We start from the raw sequence: 21,325 nt of genomic DNA on the forward strand, positions 1-21,325 counted from the left end.
AGCAACAAAAGTAGGTCACACAGATGTTGGGTTATGACTATGAAATCATCGAAGAATTGTTCATTTATGTAATTTAAAGGAGGTTGTCCCCTCGAAGAGGCTGAATTCTAAGGCGTTGGTCTATCTTTTCTATCTTTTTGTGAGCTGGTTCCAGAGTTATGGGGGCCTAACATGGTATTGTGGCGTGCGTACTTGTTGTGTTGTACTCTGTGTAGTTACATGTATTGGGTGGTATTGCACATCGGGTATAGATGGATGCACTGTGTTGTACACTGGCTGAATGTGTATGCGTTGTACGTCAGGTGTAGGTGCATGTATTGCATGGTGTTGTGTGTCAGTTGTGGTTGTATGTGTGTGATGCACACTATGTTTCTATGCATATGGTTGAGGAGAAGGCACTGGGTGTTTTTTCGGGTGTAGAAATCGAGCCAGAGTGCATATGGAATAAAGATGAAGGTAGAAGCTAAGGATTGATGAAAGGATGAGTACTAACATTCTATTTTAGCTTTATTATGCATGTGATTTACGACTATGGTATATGATGATTATATGTAATCTATGGTTTTGGTTTATGATGGTTACATGTGATTTATGATTTGATCTATGATGGTTGTGTTTGAGCTAACCTGATGAGATATCTTTATATATGTTGATTTGGTCAAATATGCTAGTTTGACTTATTGTGAAGGGAAGCGAATAGGATTGAAAATGTACCTTATCGTGAGGTATGATGTGAATTTATTTCAATTTATTTTGAATCTAATGGAAGTTATGTGCTTGGTATAGGAATGCATGAAATGCCCAATTTGGTGATTGAAATCGACTGCAAGAATTAGCAGCAGCAACAAAGGAATTGAAACAGGCAACAGTATGTTGGTAAAGCACTTCAGGAATAGGGCCATTGTGGGACACTGGTACCTAATAGTGTTCATTGATTTCCATGAGCATGCTATGACCGACATGATGTGTTGAGGCAGGTATATGCCTTGATTTTTGTATCTTTCGATGCGAGGAAGCCTTTCCAAGGGATGGACTGCCCAGGATGGGGGTGCCAGCAGAACTTGGAAGGTGAGTGACTGCACGGAAGGGGTGACTAGATTCCCAAGGGACTGTGTAGCAGAGAAGGGAAGGTCACGGATGGATTTGTTTTGGTCATTAGCATTGCCAGATGGAATGAAATGCACATTGGGAGTGCCCCCTAGAAAAATGAGCCGGTAACTGTTCGCTGAGAGGACAAGTGGCGTGGGATTATAGTGCTGGACATTGGATGCAGATTTGACTTTGCAGTGGATTCTAAACTTCCTGGGAAGGAGTTGGATCCTGGTATTACTTTGAGGGTGGAGGTTTGAGCCTCTGGATTCCCTTATTGCTGATGCAGGCATGATATTATTTTATTTGCTGGTTGAGAAAATGTACATATGTGTATATGTATATGTGGTTATTGTAAATACCGTAATGAGCTATGTTATAAAGCTCCAGTATGCAGTATGTTGTCATGTTTTCATGATGTTTTGATTTTGAGAAGATCTTCCATTGCAAATGCTACAACAAGTTGTGTTATAAAGCTCCATGGGCAGTGTGTTTTGTTTTCAACAGCCTTGTTGGTTGTAAGTGTCATAGAACACCGAGAATGGTGTTCCCCCAAGGGGGAGGGTTCTGTAATAGCCCTGGTGAAAATTCCATGTAAAAATATATAAATACCACAGATGATGGGACACGTATTCCAAGCTGGATGGTGAGCAAGACATCCTAGTGTGTGTTCATTTGGTTGTTTATGGCTAAGGAAATTGGCAAAGGCAATGGCTAAGGCATTAAAGAGACCAAAAAGTATTTTGGCACATTTATTTATGAAAATAATGGAAATTAGGAGAAAAGGAAGGTGAAAGGTCACATGTTACATGTGAGGAGGAAATTGAAGGAAAATAATGGAAAATGAAGAAAATAGAGGCCTCATTAATAAAAAGGCTTCTGAGGATCGGTGGGGAAGACTTGGTCAGTTTAGCTTTGGAGCTCTCTCATTATTCTCTCTCTCTCTCTCATACTTTTGGACACTTAGAGTTTTCTTGGAGCAAGAAAGGCAAAGAAGGCAAGATGAAGCAAATATCAAGCAGGGAAAGGCAGGATCAAGCAGCTACAACAAGCTTCATTGCAGGTATCAACTTGCATGTGTATTTTCCTTTCTATATTTGGCATGCATGGATTGCATGTGTTTCTTTTCTACCATGGCATGGGTTTTGCCAGGTGTGACAGTATTTTCAACCTAGCCTTGCCATTTCCTGATAGCTTTGATGAGATGGGTTCTCTCATGCATTTTGTGGGGGATGGCTGGATTGGATTCGAAGCTGAGTGGGGTGGATCTCCGAATTGACAAACACATGGTGGTAGTGGTCCCTGAACTAGACTGAGGATGCACGAAGCCACTGGCCTAGTAACCCCTGAACCGGACTGTGGGTTGCGGTAAAGCCAAATTGTGTGCCTCAGTGGGCCTAGGAATCCTTGCCAATGAATGGTGGGATATACGGTAAAGCCAAGAGGTGGATTTTCTCTCCGTTGGGCCTAGTGATTTCGGGATGGAATGCACGGTAAAGCCTGGAGAGTATGTCTCGGTGTAGGGCCTAGTGATCCCTGGATCAGACTGCAGATGCACGGTAAAGCCTGAGAGACTAGGAGGCACTCAAATTCCTCACGGTGTAGGCGGAGAACTCCGGTGGCATCCATATTGATTGGTGTTTTTGATGTGTTCTATGAGTCCCACATTCATGCTTGGAATATGGCACAGGGGTGATTGGCTGAAGAGAGACTTGGTTCAGCCAATCTATGGTCGGGTGGAACGTGGTAGTCCTATCACCGGTTGGTTCATTGCATTTATTAATGAGAAATCCATTCCCTTGATTTCCATGTGCAAATGTACTGATACATGTATGGATTTTGATGGCTGATATGTCCATTGTATTTCTGTTCCTATTATGTTGGTTATATGTACATTTTATGGCAGCAGCTATGTTTGGATCTCAACATGTTTTTACTTGTATATGAATGGATAATGTGTTTATGAGTTAATGGAGGATAATGCAGCAAATGGCATGAGGGAACAATGGTTCATAGCGATTCTCAGATAAGTATGAGATCCCTACACTTAATTCTGTTATTTACACTTGTAGGTTACATGTTGATGATATGTTTGACGAAATGCTTGTCATGGATAGCAGGGGTTTGGTGATGATCTTGTTCATATTATTGATTTTTCATCATTGTTTCCTTGCATCTTTACTAATTCTAAATGATCATTCCATTCTTGGCAGTGTCTCGGGCTTTGGGCCGAAAAAGCTGGCTCAAATCTTGGAATGCTGGCATTAATGTTGAGACTAACTCACCTGGGCAGTGTTTGGGAAGCGTTATAAAGCACCTAGGCAGTGTATGGGGAGCATTAGTCCTGAAACTAACTCGCCTGGGCAGTGTCTAGGGAGCATTACCCTACCCCAAGTTTTCTCAAACAGCTGTAGGACCCAAGCACAAGCAGTCTGAGTGGTTGACTTGCCTTCTGAAGGTTATGTGGATGATCTTGGATGACTGTTTGTGATGTTACATAGATTCCATTTCCTTAAAGTCACCAAGGAGGTTGAATCTTATCATAGTGGCCTCTCGTCGCATGTTTACCCCAGATGGCCGGTTGCTTGGGTAGATGTAGGAGGAGGGTGTTACACTTAGCTTGCTTGAGGGACATTTATTTGTATGGTTGTAGCTGTAAAAAATACCCAATCGCCTACATCAAAACTTCTTTCGTTGCGAGGTTGATATGCCTGTTGTTTCATTCTATTCTGTACCATAGTGAGGTTATCCTTTAAGAGTTGGAGAACTTGTTGTTGATGCTAGATGTGAACTTCCACTACTTGAACCTTAGATTTTTCTCGTAAATATGATGTGATGGATGGTGGATGATATCCATAAAGTGCCATAAATGGGGTCATTTTTGTTGCAGTATGGAAGGAAGTGTTATACCACCATTCAACCAGAGGTAACCAATTGACCCATTATGTCTGTTTAGTAGATACAAAGAATCAAAGATATCCTTCCAAACATTTGTTCACTATCTCAGTTTGCTCATCCGATTGAGGATGATAAAATGAGCTATGAGCTAATTGAGTATCCGGACAAGAAAATAATTTCGTCCAAAAATTTCCTGTGAAAATAGGATCTATGTCGCTTACAATAATCTCTGGGTTTCCATGTATCTTTGAATTGTTTCCATAAATGCAGTAGCAACTGTACTGGTTTTAAATGGATGAAATAATGCACAAAGTGTGCATACTTGATAAGTCTATCAACTACCACGATGATGACACTCTTTCCTTCAGACTTGGTTAAACCTGTGATAAAATCCATTGAAACCTCCTCCCAATGTTGACTTGGAATGGATAAAGGTTGTAGAAGACCCGGGTCTTAATTGTCTCAAATTTATTTTGTTGGCAAACCAAACATTCTACCACAAACTTTTGAATATCAGATTTAAGGCCATCCCAAAAAAATTCATTCTTAACCCTATGGTAATTTTTAAAAAATATTGAGTGCCCTCCTAAGGGAGAGGTGTGCAATTCCCGAAGAATCTTTTGTTTGAGTTGGAAATTCTTACAAAGGTACAAGTTATCTTCCTACCATAATGAATCATTATTCTAGCTGAATGTATCAAGTGTACTAGGATCTTGCTACAAAATTTGAATGAGTGCCCACACTTCTTCGTCATTCTTCCATTCATCCCTTGCTTCAGTTATCCAATCTGGTTGGATAATAGAAATGGCACAAAGCAATGCTTCCACATCCTCATCCTTTCTTGAAAGTGCATCTACAACAACATTTCACTTCCCTTTTTTGTAGATGATTTCAAAGTCATAACCCAACATCTTTGTGACCCATTTTTGTTGCTCTTTTGAAGATAATATTTGTTCTAAAAAGTATTTAAGACTATCATGATCTATTTTACCTTGAAGTGCCTTCCCATTAGGTAAGGTAGCCATTTCTTAAGTGCATTAGTATTGCCAACATTTCATTCTCATTAATAGCTTTGTGTAAATACTTTCCTTTGATTGGGCGACTTTCAAAAGCAATGGGTCTTCCTTCTTGCATTAAAACATCATCAATTCCATTTCCCGAGGCATCACATTCCACAATAAAGGTTTTTGGGAATTCTGACGTAGCTAAGACTGGTGCTTGGCACATTGCCTCTTTAAGATGCTCAAAGGCCTTAGTTGCTTCTAGAGTCCATAATTCCTAACAAACTTTCGATAATACCCTATCAACCCGAGAAATCCTTGCAGATGCTTTATGGATGTGGGTATTTTCCATTCCTTAATGGCTTTAATTTTTTAGGGTCTACCTTAACACCCTAATGAGATACAATATGACCTAGATATTTGACCGCAAGTACTCCAAAGAAACATTTGGAGGTTTTTGCATATAATTGTTTCTCCTCCAATAGCCTGAGCACCCTGTCAACATGTTGAACATGATCCTTCCGAGACTTGATGTAGATTAGTATATCATCAAAAAAATACTAACACAAATTTTCTAAGGAAGGGTTTGAAAATGGAATTCATCAAACCTTGAAATGTAAAAGGTGAATTGATAAGGCCAAAAGGCATGACCAAAAAATCATACTGACCCTCATGAGTTCTAAATGTTGTTTTCGGAACATCTTCAACCTTCATTCTTATTTGATGACATCCTGAATGAAGATCCAACTTGGTGAAGTAAATTGCTCCATGTAATTCTTCCAATAATTCATCAATGACAAGAATGGGAAATTTATCTTTATTAGTGAGCTTGTTGAGCTCGCTATAATACAGACACATCCGTCATGATCCATCCTTCTTGTGCACTAATGCTACTAGAGCAGAGAAAGAACTTTGAGTAGGTTAAATCATACCAACCTCTAGCATTTCTGCAACCACACATTCAATTTCACTCTTTTGGGCATAGGGATATCTGTAAGGCCAGATGTTTGGAGGAATACTTCCTGGGATCAAATGAATAACATGATCAAGATCACGAATAGGTGGGAGGGCTTTGGGAGTCTTAAATACCTTGGAATGATTGTCCAAGACTTTTTGGAGATCTGGAGAAATAGATTATTTCGATGTTTGAGCCTCTAGTGAGAATAATTGTGAAATTACGCCCGGTTGTTCTTTCTTTAGAAGCTTTGTCATGCCATTAGAGCTGGTTATCTTTCCTAGTTTCCCTACGATACCCCTTAATTCAATTTCCTTTCCTTCCCAAAAAATTTCAAGAAAAGTTCTTGAAAATTAAAAGCTATCGTACCCACATATTATAACCATTAGACTCCTAGTACAACATCAGCACCACCCATTGGAATGGAAAGCATTGGACTATTAAATACATATTCTCCCATGGATAGCTTGATATTATGGCACTTTCCCGAGCAATTTATGGTTCCTCCATTTGCAACCATCACTTGACACTCTAGTACTGGATTTAAGAAGCAATTTAATTCCTTAGCTATATTACATGGGTACTACCCGAATCAATCAACACTATTACCTTTTCTTCTCGATATGTCCTCCTATATTGAGGGTTTGAGGAGTGGTAATTCCTGTCAATGCATTACGAGATATGGTCAAATTCATTTCTTCTTTCTCTGGGGTTGGTTCCTGGTGTATATCCTCTTCTTTTGACGTTTCTTGTTCCTTTTCTTCCTCCTCTTCACAATCGATGTAAAATAATTTCTTCTCAGCACACTTATGACCTTTAGTGTATTTTCTATCACAACTGTAACAAATCCCTTTTGCTCTTTTTTCTTCTAACTTTTGTGGTTTCAACCTTGTAGATTGTGGAAGGTTAGGAGCAACCGCACTTCCATCTTTATAGTTGTGAATGGTAGGCTTCCTTGTTGCCATAATTTTGCTTTCAATTTTTCTTGCCAACCTGAATGCCTTCTCCAATGAATCAGGTTCCCAAAGGCGAATCTCGTGTTGGATGTTATCCTTTAGAGTCCCGCTACTCTGGAATATCATTTACCCTTATATTCAAAATTTGGAAGTCCTCAATGTGCTCCACTATTGAACCCTTTTGTTTGAGATTTATCAATTGGCTAAAGAAGGTGTTTCTCTTTGTATCCTCATAATGTGCTACCATTTCCTCCATAAAAATTGACCAAGTGACAATTTGTTTATAAGAGAAAATCCATCAATACCATACAAAATGAGTGGGTTCTAAATATAAAGTTGCAATGCATACCTTTCGTGTGTTTTGCACATTATGGAGATCAAAATATTCCTCTATTTGTAGTATCCATGTTACGGGATCATTGTATCAAACTTCCTCATGTCGATATTTGGAATATGGTGGGTCTTCAATCCAATGTTAGAGTCTCTGAAATCATGATTAACATTTCTTTTGTTCTCATCATGAGTTTCCTGTATTACCTTTTCGCCATTAGGAAGCATTTCTTGTAGCAGCTTTGTCAAACCTCCCTTCAAACCTTCCATGTCTTTCTTCAAAGCTTCAATGTTGCATTTTGCTTCATTGATGCCATTCTTCAAACCATCCATCTTAGCTTCCATTCCATTCTTCAAACCATCCATCTTATCTTCTATTACTTTTTGTGAGAGTGAAATTTTTTGCACTTGGTCTCGTAATTTTGATATATCATGTTGTATTTCTTCCTTTTCTTCATGAGTCACAACGGAGATTTTGGGTTGCTTACTAGGCGTTTCCATTTTATTTTTTTGGGGCATCAATTAATGATAATTATGCTTCAATATTCCCTTTGAATAATTTCAAACTAATTTTTCAAACAAAACTTATGCAAAATTTTAAAAAGACTACACACCTTTTTTCTTTCTTTGTAGGAGCTCGATATTGAATCTGATATATCTCTAAAATTTTGGATATCCAAGGTCTGAAATTACGTCCTATGGTATCCATTTGAGTCCTTTTTCCAATGCCACAAGTCTGATCGAGATTGGATTCTCCAAGAAATAGTTATTCCCAATGTCCCAAGATGGCCTGATGATAGACTGGTTCAGTAGATCGAACTTTTATGAAGTTCCATGTGTCACTATTTCGACCTTCGGCTCTAAAAAAGATACCCAACAAACTACAATCCGTCCTCTATCTGTAACTTTTTACGAAATTTGTATCTTATGCTTGGAGAGAAAGTTATGACAATTTTCCCAAGGTCACATGTTTGAGATAGAATTCGGGAGCCTGCGAAAACCCTAACTTCCTCGGACCATATCTCCGAAAATATAGTGAGACAATATCTCAAATTCGTACACAAGGTTCACCAAGATTTAGGCTCAATTGGTTTTTAATTTCAACTTCTGAAGCTTCGTAGAAAAAAAATTATAGTGAAAATTCCACGATGACCTATTTGAAGCAGCGAAACCCTAGAATCCAAACCTCTGATACGAAATGTTATAAAACTAGCTCATAAAATAGAAGAAGAGATAGATGAACGACTTAAAAATAAGCCTCTTCGAGGGGGCAACCTCCTTTACATTACACAAATAAACAATTCTTTGATGATTCAAATGACAAAACCTCCTTTCTATATATAGGAGTCTAAGTGGTCACAATATAATCAGAGCCGACATAACAATAATAATGTAAGGGAACAACAATAACAATAGTGGGCTTCTATGGGGCATGCCAATAACAATATGGGGACAACATGGGCACAAAAATAAATATAAGGGGGCTACATTAATAACAATGAAGGAATACACTAGTGTTATAAGGACCTAACACATATTGAGGGGATATGAGGGTTGTAGTTTGTCATATGATCCCAAATCTTGTCTAAACTACTTATTGGTACTTTCTTGAGCCTTGTCCCATTTTTTTATTGAATATCCACAATTTAAAGGTTTTGAGAGTGCGTCCTATTACCTAAAATCCTAACAGGCCTTGTGATGGGACTCACAAGGCAGGGGCCAAACTTGATTACAACAATGAGGTTGATTGCCACTATCACCTCAATAATATTCATCTTTCTCTTTAGTGGAATTTCACCACAAGGGAGGCTTCCCAGTGATCATCTCAGAGGCTATTCTAGTTTATAAGTTTCAAGGTTATGAAATCATATGTTAGGCAAAGATACTTAATGATGGACAAAGGCTCAATACTTCTTAATAAGGAATAACGTATCACACACCTAGATTAGTAAGGACACATATGGCCTAGGGTTTCTTGATATGTAACAACAAAACAATACCTAGAAACATATGAGTCAAAGAAAGGGTTATTAAATATTAGATCAACAAAATAATATAAAAAACCCTCAATATAAGCCTCAAGTTGAAGATAAGCTAAAGTCAAGGTTTCCATTGAACAAACTTGTCTAGAGAAGGATGGTGTTAGCCCTCCAAGGGGAAGTTTTACAATGTAAAAGAATATTTTTTTTAGTTTAAAAGAATCACCAAGATAAAATTTAGGTTTTTACACCATAAACATTCATCCACTAATGTCATAGATGAATTAGGCCCTAGGAAAAAACCATAGCATCATGCCTTAAAAGGCTTAGATAAATAGAGAAGAAGGAAAATATTTGGTTTCTTTCAAAGTTTTGATCAACACAAAGCTTGTCAGTGCCTAATCCTACTTTGGTGGTTAATTCTTTTGGGAAATTCAAGAGATAAAGCACAAATGTTGGAGTAAGGGGTGCTGGTGAGGGGAGGGGGAACTCTTTCTCCCACTTAATTAAAACTTAACTATTATTTTTCATGAGGGGATAAATTAAATAGGAAATGCACACTAATAGGTCTCCTATGGATTTCAAGGAAAAAAAATATACATGCAATAATTAACCAACATTCTCCATAAATAATTTGCATTTGGATATGGATCATAGAAAAATCCTAGCAATAGTACAATTACAAGTAAACAAATTAATATATATATATAAACTCACAATTCTTCGACAAAATACGTTCTTTCTATCATAAAAAGACAATTACAAGGCATAAGATAATATCTAGTAGCAAAAAGCTCCAAAATATCACATATCCACAAGCAGTGAGTTACATACGGCTAAGTTGAGCTCTCAAGAGGAGGCCAAAAACACAAGTGTGATGATGAAAAACAATAAGAGAGTGATCCTCAATATATATGAGGTCTATCATTCTCTAATATTAGTCTAGAAGCCCCATAAGAAGTTTAATTTTGAGTATGAATCAAGATAATGGGTTACAAGTTAACCCAACTCATAATAATAAAAAATATGCCACAAAATCCCACACGTGTGTATCAACATCCTCCATAAGCATGACTTCATGCCCTTTTTAGGCAATAAATGTTGTGAAAGTACATGAAATGAGCTAGGGGTACGTCCCATCATCATAATCAACTCTATCCTTCAAGGGAAGCCCTCAAGAAGTGCCTCAAAATGCCTCAAAGTGTCATAACCATGCTCTGGGTGTCCTGTGTCACCTTCTTAGGGGCTACAAGTGTGAGATGGCATCATATGGACTCCAAAAGAAGTCACGCCTATAAAACAATATCAAGGCTACCTTAGGGGAATGTTGGGTATGTTGGGTACATCATCAAGAATCTCCAACACCAAGCTAGAGTAGCTTAACATTTCAACATCTATGGGAGTTAATAATTTGTTGGAATAAGGGGTGATCTTGATGATTGCTTGATCTTGACTATAAACTTACTTCTCTCACCTTACTAGGGAGGTTAGTTTTTTACCCTAGTTCAATGGGACCTCCTCTGATGCCTTGGTGTTATAGGAGGGGCACTACTTGAGAAACTTGGATTGAAGTAGTGTGTCCATAACCTTCCATTCTTACCATTCCTTGTCATTACCCTGATTCATGTCCATCCTTGGGGTCTGCATAAGATACAAGCATAATATTCCCACAATGAAAGAAAATGAAAAAGATGGATAGGACATTAATTAGCACATGGGAAAAAGCCTAGCATGAGCTCTACCCCCCTCATTATATATCACCTGGTTCATGAGCACTTGATGCTCCATCACATAATGAAAGAACCCTTACATGTCCCAACCCTGATGAGTGAGAATTTGAGTGATCATTAAGGGCTAAAGTAATGCCATATCATTGAAAACAAGTTTGGACACCTAAGTTATGCTCCCTATCAAGGCATTGTCAAAAGGAAGTAAAAGGCACACCAAAGGGGTGGAAAAAGCAAGCCAAGGAAAGAGGTAACTCATGTGTCCATGATTTCTCCCTCCAAACACCTATACACTTAGGATTATGGACCTCCATTAGCTAGTCCCATGACCATGGCACCTAACCATAAAGCATTCCCCCTCTATTGCCACTATTATCACAAACACCTATGAATTGAAGGGTTGACCTAGGACATGTGAACTCCTTCTAGGGGATGGAAGCACCTAATAGGCTTGACCATCTAACCATCCCTAAAACAGGTAGGGAACACTTTTATAAGACTTCATCTATTTAGTTGTTTGAAGGTGATCCCAATTTGAAGTATTATTATTCCCTTAACAATTAAGTATGGTACAAAATTACGCATCTATGGTCATTGTCCTTAATAATCCATAACTTTAAATTGACTTTAAGATGGGTTTTCCAAGTGCTCCTTCACACAACAGCAGAGGCCTTGAAGACAAATTTCATGCCTCCACTACACATCATGCCAAGGTCATTATAGATTTCTAGAGAGCAATGGTGACCTTGCAGATGTAGCCTTGCCCCTCCATAGTAGAGTGTTGGGCACTTATATGACTCCAACAAATTATTAACACCTCAAAACTCCCCTAGGTGTTGAAATGTTAAGATACTCTAGCTTGGTGTTAGAGATGCTTGATGATGTACAGATCCAACATGCCCCTAAGCTGGCCTTGATATTGTTTTATGGGGACTTAATCTGGAGTCCATATGATTCCATCTCACACTTCTGGCCCCTAAGAAGGTGACATACGACACCTAGAGCATGGTTTTGAGACTTGGAGGCATTTTGAGGCACTCTTAAGGGATTCCCTTGAAGGATGGAGTTGATGGGCATTAATTTACCCCTTAATGATGACTCAACTTCTCACTCATCAGGGTTGTTACATTCAAGGGTTATTTTATGATATGATGGAGCATCAAGTGCTCAGGAACCAGGTGATAGATAATGAGGGGGGTAGAGCTCATGCTAGGATTTTTTCCACACACTAATTAATGTCCTACTCATCTTTTTCATTTTAACTTGTTTTTTTTTTCTTTCATTGTGACCATCTTATGCAAACCCCAAGGATGGACATTAGGGAAATGAGAAAGAATGGTAAGCATGGATAGGTTATTGACATGCTACTTCAATCCAAGTTTCTCAAGTAGTGTCCCTCCTATAACCCCAAGGCATTAGAGGAGGTCCCACATAATTAGGGTCAAAAACTAACCCCCCTAGTAAGGTGAAAGAACAATTTTATAGTCAAGATCAAGAAATCATCTAGATCACACCTTAATCCATGTTAGAATGCCAAAAACGTTAAATAAAAGCACATGATTGCAAAATGGTTAAAGTACCTGCCGAATGATGACCTGCCTTTCTTCAAGAGGAATTTTGGATGGTGAAAGGTGTCTAACTGGTGCAAATGGAAGAGGAATGTGACATATCATATACTGAGCAATGTAGAGTTGTTGGATGTCCAAAGTAGTAGAAAACTTTTCTCCTATGGAATTGCCCACTTTTTGGTGGGTAACATCTCCCATAGTTGTTGCATGATTTATAATCTTAAACACCCCTTTATCTATGATAAAAGTGTAGCATTTATGAAAGTAAAATCCCCCTCCATATTATATTTTGAATAGTGCTTAGTCTCCTTATATCTTGCCATTGAGGGGCCAACCTACGAGGCTCTTTGACCTATAGTAACCCTAGCCCATGCTCTCCTGCGGCTTATAATAACCTTAAGCCATGCTCTCCTCCTGCTAATCACCCATGGCAATCACTGTCATAATTATATCATGTTTAAATTGAATATTTTTAATAAAATAGCTGTATTATTATTTTTTATTAAAATTAATTTAATACTATAATATAATATAAACTATAAAAATAACTTAACAATAACAAACTTTTTGTATGGCAAACAAGTTTTGAGTAAACTATTCACTTCTCTTTGAAAAAAATATAAAGGAAAAAAATGATTATATATATATATATATATATATATAAATTTAAAATGAATAAGTGAAATTAAAAAAATAATAGATGATAACATATATATAAAAAATAACGTAGTCAAATAGTATTTTTTAGCAGAATTGGCGATACAATTTTAAGCAAGAATTTGATTTTTTGTTGTTTAAAATATATTTTTGAATGCATAAATGAATTGAGCACTCTCGAAAACTCTTAGGGCACTCGAATTCTACCGATTAAACAACTTAAACTCAAATTTTAAAAAATATTTATCGATTTTGGTTTAAAAAAACAATTTTGTCTATAAGTTCGACTACACCTATAAAAAGTTAAATTTAGAGTTCGTTTTAAAGTTGTTTATGGGTGGTTAAAAGTTTATCTTCTTAGAAAATAAGGAAATAAGTTAACGACCCAAGACTTACAGGCATCTCGCAAGAGTGAAATTTTACCCTTTTATAAACTATTAGGAGTAATTTCAAATAACATGATTCATCCCTTAATAATAATTTGTTTCAATCCACATTTATAAATAACAAGTAAAAATAATCTTCCTCATTAATTAACCATTCAATTATATATACGAATGAGAGAAAATGAATAAAAAAGGGATGGTGTGGAGGTAAGGTGCGCATTAGAATCTATAAATTCACATTTTAATCTCCACTTGGGAGGTGGAGGTGGAGGTGGAGGTGTATACTTATAAATGTGAAGATTCGTAATCTCCACGCCTAATGGGGTGAAAGTATATACTTGTAAATTTGAAGGTTGGTAAAAGAGATATATAAAATTGTGAAGAAAGGGTAAGGTAAAAGAAAAATAAAATAATTTATTTTTAGAGCGTGAATATGTATATTAATGATAAATACAGTGCCATCACCTATCTTTATCTAGGCTAAAGTTCAAAGATTAAAAAATGAAAAAGGTGTGTTTGTTTTGTATGTGTTAAACAAGGTCACATAGCTAGTGTTCCTTGCCACTTAGTTTAATTTATATATTATTTAATTTAACAATAGCAATATCATTAATTTATATATTATTTAATTTAACAATAGCAATATCATTAATTTATATGTTATTTAATTTAACAAAAAACAAAACAAAACAAATAAATAAATAAATTTCACCTTTTTCACCTTTGGAAATTGACTCTTTTTCATTTAAAATAATAAAACTTATCAAAAAGAAATGGTCAATTATTTTTGTCAGAAAATAACAATATTAACTACAATTTGAAAATACGAGTTAATTTATTATCGCTATTAAAAAACACATTTATTATTTTCTGAATTTAGGCTTCTGTGTGATCCAGGTGGATGTTGGTGGCCACCCACCTATCCCGTTTGGACCCCCACAACTATCTCTTTCAGCTTTTTTAGTTTCCTAAATTGTAGCACAATTTACTATTTTTAGCAGTTTTTCGGGTCCTGAACTTCCGGAGCCGTTTTGAGGCCCTAAGCGACGGTTTTTTGGGAATCTGGGGCAACATGGGTCCATGGACCCATGTTGCCTCCCAAAGTGGTAGTAATCGGATAGATCTTTCTAACGAGCCATCGTATGCGTCAAACGGAGATCGTATGCCAAAGTTACGACCCCGGGAAATTGATGTACCAATTTACCCAAACGGGGCCCACAATTTGGCGTTTCATCTTCTAGGGTTAGGTTTCGGGATGTGAAGGGTTTTCCATTGTTTCTCAACAATAAATAGGCCTTCGAGCCTCATTGTAACACAGTTCAGAGGCGTGTAGCCACCACATCTCTTCTCAGAGATAAGCTACCATCGCCCTAGCTGGTTTATTTCCATTTCTGGTTGTAAGCATATTCAGTATTTTCCATTAATGAAATGAAGTATTATTTCCGCTGCATCTTTGTGTATATGGTTATCTCTGTAATTTGTTGCACCCCTGTTTAAATCCGAATCAGTGGTATCAGAGCGGTATGCTTTTTCTCTGTTTTTCTTTGCATGTCCCCAACGAGGTTGAGATATAAGGAGTTAGGGCTTGAACTGGTCGAACCTTTGCAAGACCAGCCTCGCAAATCCCGACGGCCTCCCATGGCGGATGAGAAGAAAGACGAGGGGGCAGGAGATCCTATCAAAATCTTGCTCGAAGAAGCGCTCGAGCGGCAAAGGAACGCGATGATGGATAGCTTTGCGCAGATCCTTCAGCGGCTACCCAGAGGCGACGCATCGGCTTCCAACAGCGACTCTGGAAACGCCACACCGTTTAACGTACAAGTGAATTTTGAAATCCCCATCTTCGAGGGTAAAATAGACGCAGATGCCGTAGATAAATGGTTAAATCTGCTAGATGGGTATTTTTCTGTTCATGAATTTTCAAATCGGGAAAAGATTGTTTTCGCTCTTCTCAAAGCAGCCCCCCACGTCAAGGATTGGTGGGAAACCTACTGCGAGCAGAAGGATGAAAGTACAGGCTCATTATTTTCAGCCGCACCCACTTGGAATGACTTCCGGGATGCCATCAAGGAGCAGTACTACCCTGTCGGAAGCTATGAGGACAAATACATCAAATGGACCACACTACGGCAGGGACGAGACCAAGATGTGCCTGAGTTCACAAACATTTTTCATACCCTTCGCACACAGTTAGGTATTAAAGATTCTGAGTTGCATCTGGTACTCAAATACCGTGGCTGCCTACACAGATACATCCAGGAAGAGATGGGTTTCTTGAACATCTCCTCACTCGGCACAGCATACCGATATACTGTCAAAATCGAGCAAAAGTTCAAATAGAAGAAGCGAGACTTTGGATCTGCAAATCGAAGCCCAAAGGACAAAGCCAAGGCAGGGTGACCCAAGACAACCCGTCGAAGCCGCAAGAAAAGAACAACACCACGAAGCCGAAGAAGGACACAGGAAAGTGGTGTGAATTCCACAAGAGTCCCACTCATAACACAAGTGAGTGTCGGCCAAAGCAGTCACTGGTGGCTGAGTTGAAGGCTTCTGAATCAGATGCATGTTCTGACCCTGAACCAGAACCCGACAAGGGGAATGGTAAAGGGAAGCAGATCATTGATGCGGATCCCAGCGCCACTGTTGCCACTGCTAAAATCCAGAAAAATGAGCCCGAAAATCCAGAGGAAGGGGAGCGTCTTTTCCACTCACAGATGTGGGTGAAGGGTTCGCCGCTGCAATTCATTGTCGACAGTGGTAGCCAAAAGAACCTCATTTCAGCAGAGGTCGTGAAGCGGTTGGGCCTACCGACTACACCGCACCCGCAACCGTACAGTATCGGGTGGCTTCACGAAGGACGAGATCTGAAATTTCGCCAGCAGTGCTGCCTTCCCTACAACATCAAGCCCTTCACCGACGAGGTATTATGTGATGTTACACCTCTGGATGTTTGTGATGTATTATTAGACCAACCATACTTGTGGAGGCGACATGCTGTGTATGATTCCAGGCCTCGTGCTGTCATTATTTCTTTGAATAATTCATTATATAGGATACCGGAGGTAGCCCCACTTACCGCCACATCTTTGATCACCGCTAAGAAAGGCAGCAAGCTCATCTCCCAGACCAGGAAATTCATCTGTCTGGTTCACTCCCAAAGTAAGGGGAAGATCGTTGTACATCCATGACCCCCGCAAAGGGTTCCTCCGCGCAGCAGCAACAGCAAAGGGATACGGTCATGGCAGAACACAGGAACAACTTCTCCTCACCCACAGGGGTACCACATAAGTTTCAGGTGGGCAACAAACTCTGGTTGCATCGACAGAGAGAATGCCTTACCAGAACCCATCAGACACTCAGACCACTTCGACATGATCCTTACACCAGTACCAAGGCTACGGGAAACAATGCTTTGAACCACAACATTCCTCCATTCCTTTGCTTGCACCGAGTGTTCAATGTGGACCATCGCCGACCATGCTTCCCACCATTTCTGGTCATAGCAGAGATTGCAGAACAGCTCACCAAAGACCCAGCTCAGCAGAAGCTTCCTCATCTCAGGGAGGAACTCAACGCAATGGGGACCATTGCTTCCTAAGGGGGGAGGAATGATCCAGGTGGATGTTGGTGGCCACCCACCTATCCCATTTGGACCCCCCACAACTGTCTCTTTCAGCTTTTTCAGTTTCCTAAATTGTAGCACAATTTACTATTTTTAGCAGTTTTTCGGGTCCTGAACTTCCGGAGCCGTTTTGAGGCCCTAAACGACGTTTTTTTGGGAATCTAGGGCAACATGGATCCATGGACTGATGTTGCCTCCCAAAGTGGTAGTACTCGGATAGATCTTTCTAATGAGCTATCGTACGCGTCAAACGGAGATCGTATGCCAAAGTTACGACCCCGGGAAATTGATGTACCAATTTACCCAAACGGGGCCCACAATTTGGCGTTTCATCTTCTAGGGTTAGGTTTCGGGATGTGAAGGGTTTTCCATTGTTTCTCAACAATAAATAGGACTTCGAGCCTCATTGTAACACAGTTCAGAGGCATGTAGCCACCACATCTCTTCTCAGAGATAAGCTACCATCGCCCTAGCTGGTTTATTTCCATTTCTGGTTGTAAGCATATTCAGTATTTTCCATTAATGAAATGAAGTATTATTTCTGCTGCATCTTTGTGTATATGGTTATCTCTGTAATTTGTTGCGTTCCTGTTTAAATCCGGATCACTGTGATCCATAATGAATTAAGAAAAGTCTTTTGGTAGAAATCACATAAGAGAAATTTTTGGCCTATGTGTTTTGAACCAACAAGTGTGGTTCATCATCAAGGTGAGATGAAAAGATAGACCATGGGTTCAAACATAGTCGTTACTTGAAATTATGGTCTTTACATTGCTCTCTATTTAAGCCTTTGCCATGATTCACCTTCATCTTATCTTGATGCTGAACCACACTTATTGGTTCGAAACTCGTAGGCCAAACATTTCTCTTATGTATTTTCTACCGAAAGACATTTATTATTGTTATATATATATATATTTTTGAGAGTTGAGTCATGACTCTATTATTTTTTTTTAAGTTGAAAGATATTTAATTAATTAATTATTATATATATATATAAAAGTTGAAAGATATTAAATTATTAATTTATAAATTAGAATTAAAAAATAAAATTAAAAATTAAAAGTCATACATAAAACCCAATATTATAAAGCAATTACAATTTAATACCTTAAACTAAAAATATATAAAATAATATTTAGTAATTTAACATTAAAGCAATTACAATTTAATACCTTAAACTAAAAATATACAAAATAATATTTAGTAATTTAACATTATGCATGTTAATTAATAGTACATAAGTCAGATTTAGACAAGCCAATGATAGATAAGTCTATATTATTTATATTTATTTATATTTCAGAATATGTTTGACAATTAGTGTCTCGTTATATGCTGTAACGACATGGTACAAGGTCTTATTATATTGATCTTTTTTTTCCTTTGTTGTTAGCTTAATTGGTAATTTTCATTTGTTATTATAGCCTCGTTATTGTCATGACATTATATTGCCTAATTATATTGTCCATAAAAAAAATGGTCATATTTTGTGGGTAGTATAATATGGTTTTTTTTTTTTTAATTAATTTTATTTAAAATTCAATTAAAAATTTTAATTTTAAATTGTTATTATTTAAAAAAATAAAAATTATTTTTATTTTAAAAATACAATTAAAAAAAATTAAATATTACAATTTTATTAAAAATATTTCAATCAAATTATGAGCCATAATGAATTTCAATAAATTACGCTAAATCTTACTAATAAATAATTTTGATGGACCTCGCTCTGGGAAGCCGTAGCGATTAGGGTTTTGCGGAAAGCATCGACGGCGCAGACAGTACAGCACTGGCTCTGCTCACAAACCAGACCAAATCCACTGGTGCGTAGCAGAATAGCAGAGTACTAGAGCGGCTCTATGGAATATCCTCAGGGGGGGCGTCAGAGCCCTCCCCAATGCAGCATGATCCGGAGCAGGCGTTCCTCTTTGGATCGGTTGACAGGGAGATCTTGAACAATGGGAACAGGCAACAACAAGGAAACAAGAAGACAGGAGGACGAAAGGACCAAGCCAGCGTCACTCAAGACAGAGGGAAAAATCCGGAGGAAACCCCGAAAGTATCCTCAACAACATGCAAGCCAATAGCCACAGAAAGGCCACGAATAGAGCTACCTGGACACAAGATAGATGCACGAATCGAGTTCATGAGGGATCATGCCATTATTGGGAAGTTTATAGGGTTCTGGCCGACGGAAAGAGCCTTATACGGGTGGATCGCAGCGAAATGGAAGCCAAAAGGAGACGTTACCCTGCAGCTAGGGCCGAAGGGCTTCTTTACAGTAATTTTTTACTGTATTGAGGACAAACTCAGGGTACTGGGAACAGGGCCTCACTTCTTCAACGCAGCGGGCTTGTATATGAGAGATTGGATACCGAGATTCAATCCGGATAAGGAAGATCTCACCTGGGCGCCAGTCTGGATCAGAATGTATGGACTTCCAGACGAATATTGGGACGAGGACATACTCAAGAACATAGGAAATGGACTAGGGGAGTACATCAGGACTGCAGAAGAGACCAAACTGCGCAGATTCATTTCCTATGCTCGCATCTGCGTCTTCATGCGACTGAATGAAGCATTACCAGAATCGGTAAGTCTCTCCCACCGTGACGAAGAGTGGATTCAACCCTTGGACTATGAGCATGTACCCTTCCGTTGCAGGAGATGCCATGCTCTTGGGCATCTTTTCCGTGATTGTCCCCTGAACACCAAAGCCACCTCACCTGACCCTTCTGTTTCTGCTACCCAGGATGGCTTCACCAAAGCCCCAAGCCGAAGACGAGCGCACAAGAAACCTTCTAATGGGCTCAAGCCCCAGCAAAACAGCACTATCGGCCAAGCTTCTAAGAACAGTTTCGAAATCCTGGCTCAATCCTCTGATGATCTTCCCCCGATCTCTGAGTCTAACCCTTCCCATCCCTCATCTTCCGCCCCCCTCAGCCTCCTCCCCCAAACGCCAAACCCCCATAATCTTCCATGATTTCCCCTCAGGAGATAGGAAAGAACCGACAGAGAAAGACAAGGATATGGAAATTGATGGAAAGCTAGACCCTCCTTCTAGCTCAGAGATAAATGGGGCAGAAGGCAATCATGTGCAACAGATGGAAGAAGAACCAGAAAGCATAGACCTGCATGGCCTAGACATTCTGGAACTGGAACTAGCATGCAAAACGAAAGCATATGACAGCATAACCGAAACCCAACTCAGCAAGCTGGAGGTGGTTATTTCGAGAGCTTACCAGCAGCAGCAACTAGGGATTCAACCAGGAAGCCAGTGGGATGGAAGCCACCCCCCAAAAGAAACCAAAAAGAGAGGACGAAGAACAGATCTACAGAGAACGATCGAGATTGGGAAACTCCTGGTAGACTCAGGCAGGTATGCGAAATTGACAAAGTACTATAAACCCTCTGCAAATAGTTGAACCATGAAGCTGGTATCATGGAACTTAAGAGGGCTCAATAGCCCAGGGAAACTTAGAATGTTAAAAAACATGATTAAAATGGAAAAGCCGCAAATATGCTTACTCCAGGAAACCAAATGTAACGGATCTACATTAGGTAGCATTCTCACAAAAGCTTGGCCAGGATGTCGCTCAGTAGCAGTAGATGCATCTGGAGCGTCAGGGGGGTTGGCCATTGCATGGAATACTCAAGCGTTAAATCTCTCAGATTTCCACGCTTCTCATCACCTCATACAGGCAGCCTTCCACATTTTGGGTACGAATGTCCATGGAAATCTCTCAAATGTATATTTCCCGCAGGATACAGGGAGCAAAATTGCGCTTCTAGACACCATAGAGGCATTGAACAATAACAGGAGGCACCCACTCTGGATCATCGGAGGGGATTTTAACATGATCACCAAGCTAGAGGAGAAGATTGGGGGGAGATATAGACTGGAACAAGAAAACATCCATTTCAAGGACTTCATTCAAAACGCCTCCCTCATAGACTTGCCTTTTTGCAATGGAACCTTCACATGGAGCAATCGCAGAGCGGGAAAACACCAAATCGCATCCAAACTAGATCGCTTCCTTATCTCAGATAACGCGATTCACCTTGGAGGAGATATCACAGCTGCAATTCTTCCGCATACCGGCTCGGACCATTGGCCGATAGCCCTCCAATGGCAACGACCCGGTGATCAGACT

The sequence above is a fragment of the Pinus tabuliformis genome, chromosome 9 (assembly GCF_031772625.1).
Source record: "Pinus tabuliformis cultivar Carrire ecotype Pingquan chromosome 9, CPIR1, whole genome shotgun sequence".
Classification (NCBI taxonomy): domain Eukaryota; kingdom Viridiplantae; phylum Streptophyta; class Pinopsida; order Pinales; family Pinaceae; genus Pinus; species Pinus tabuliformis.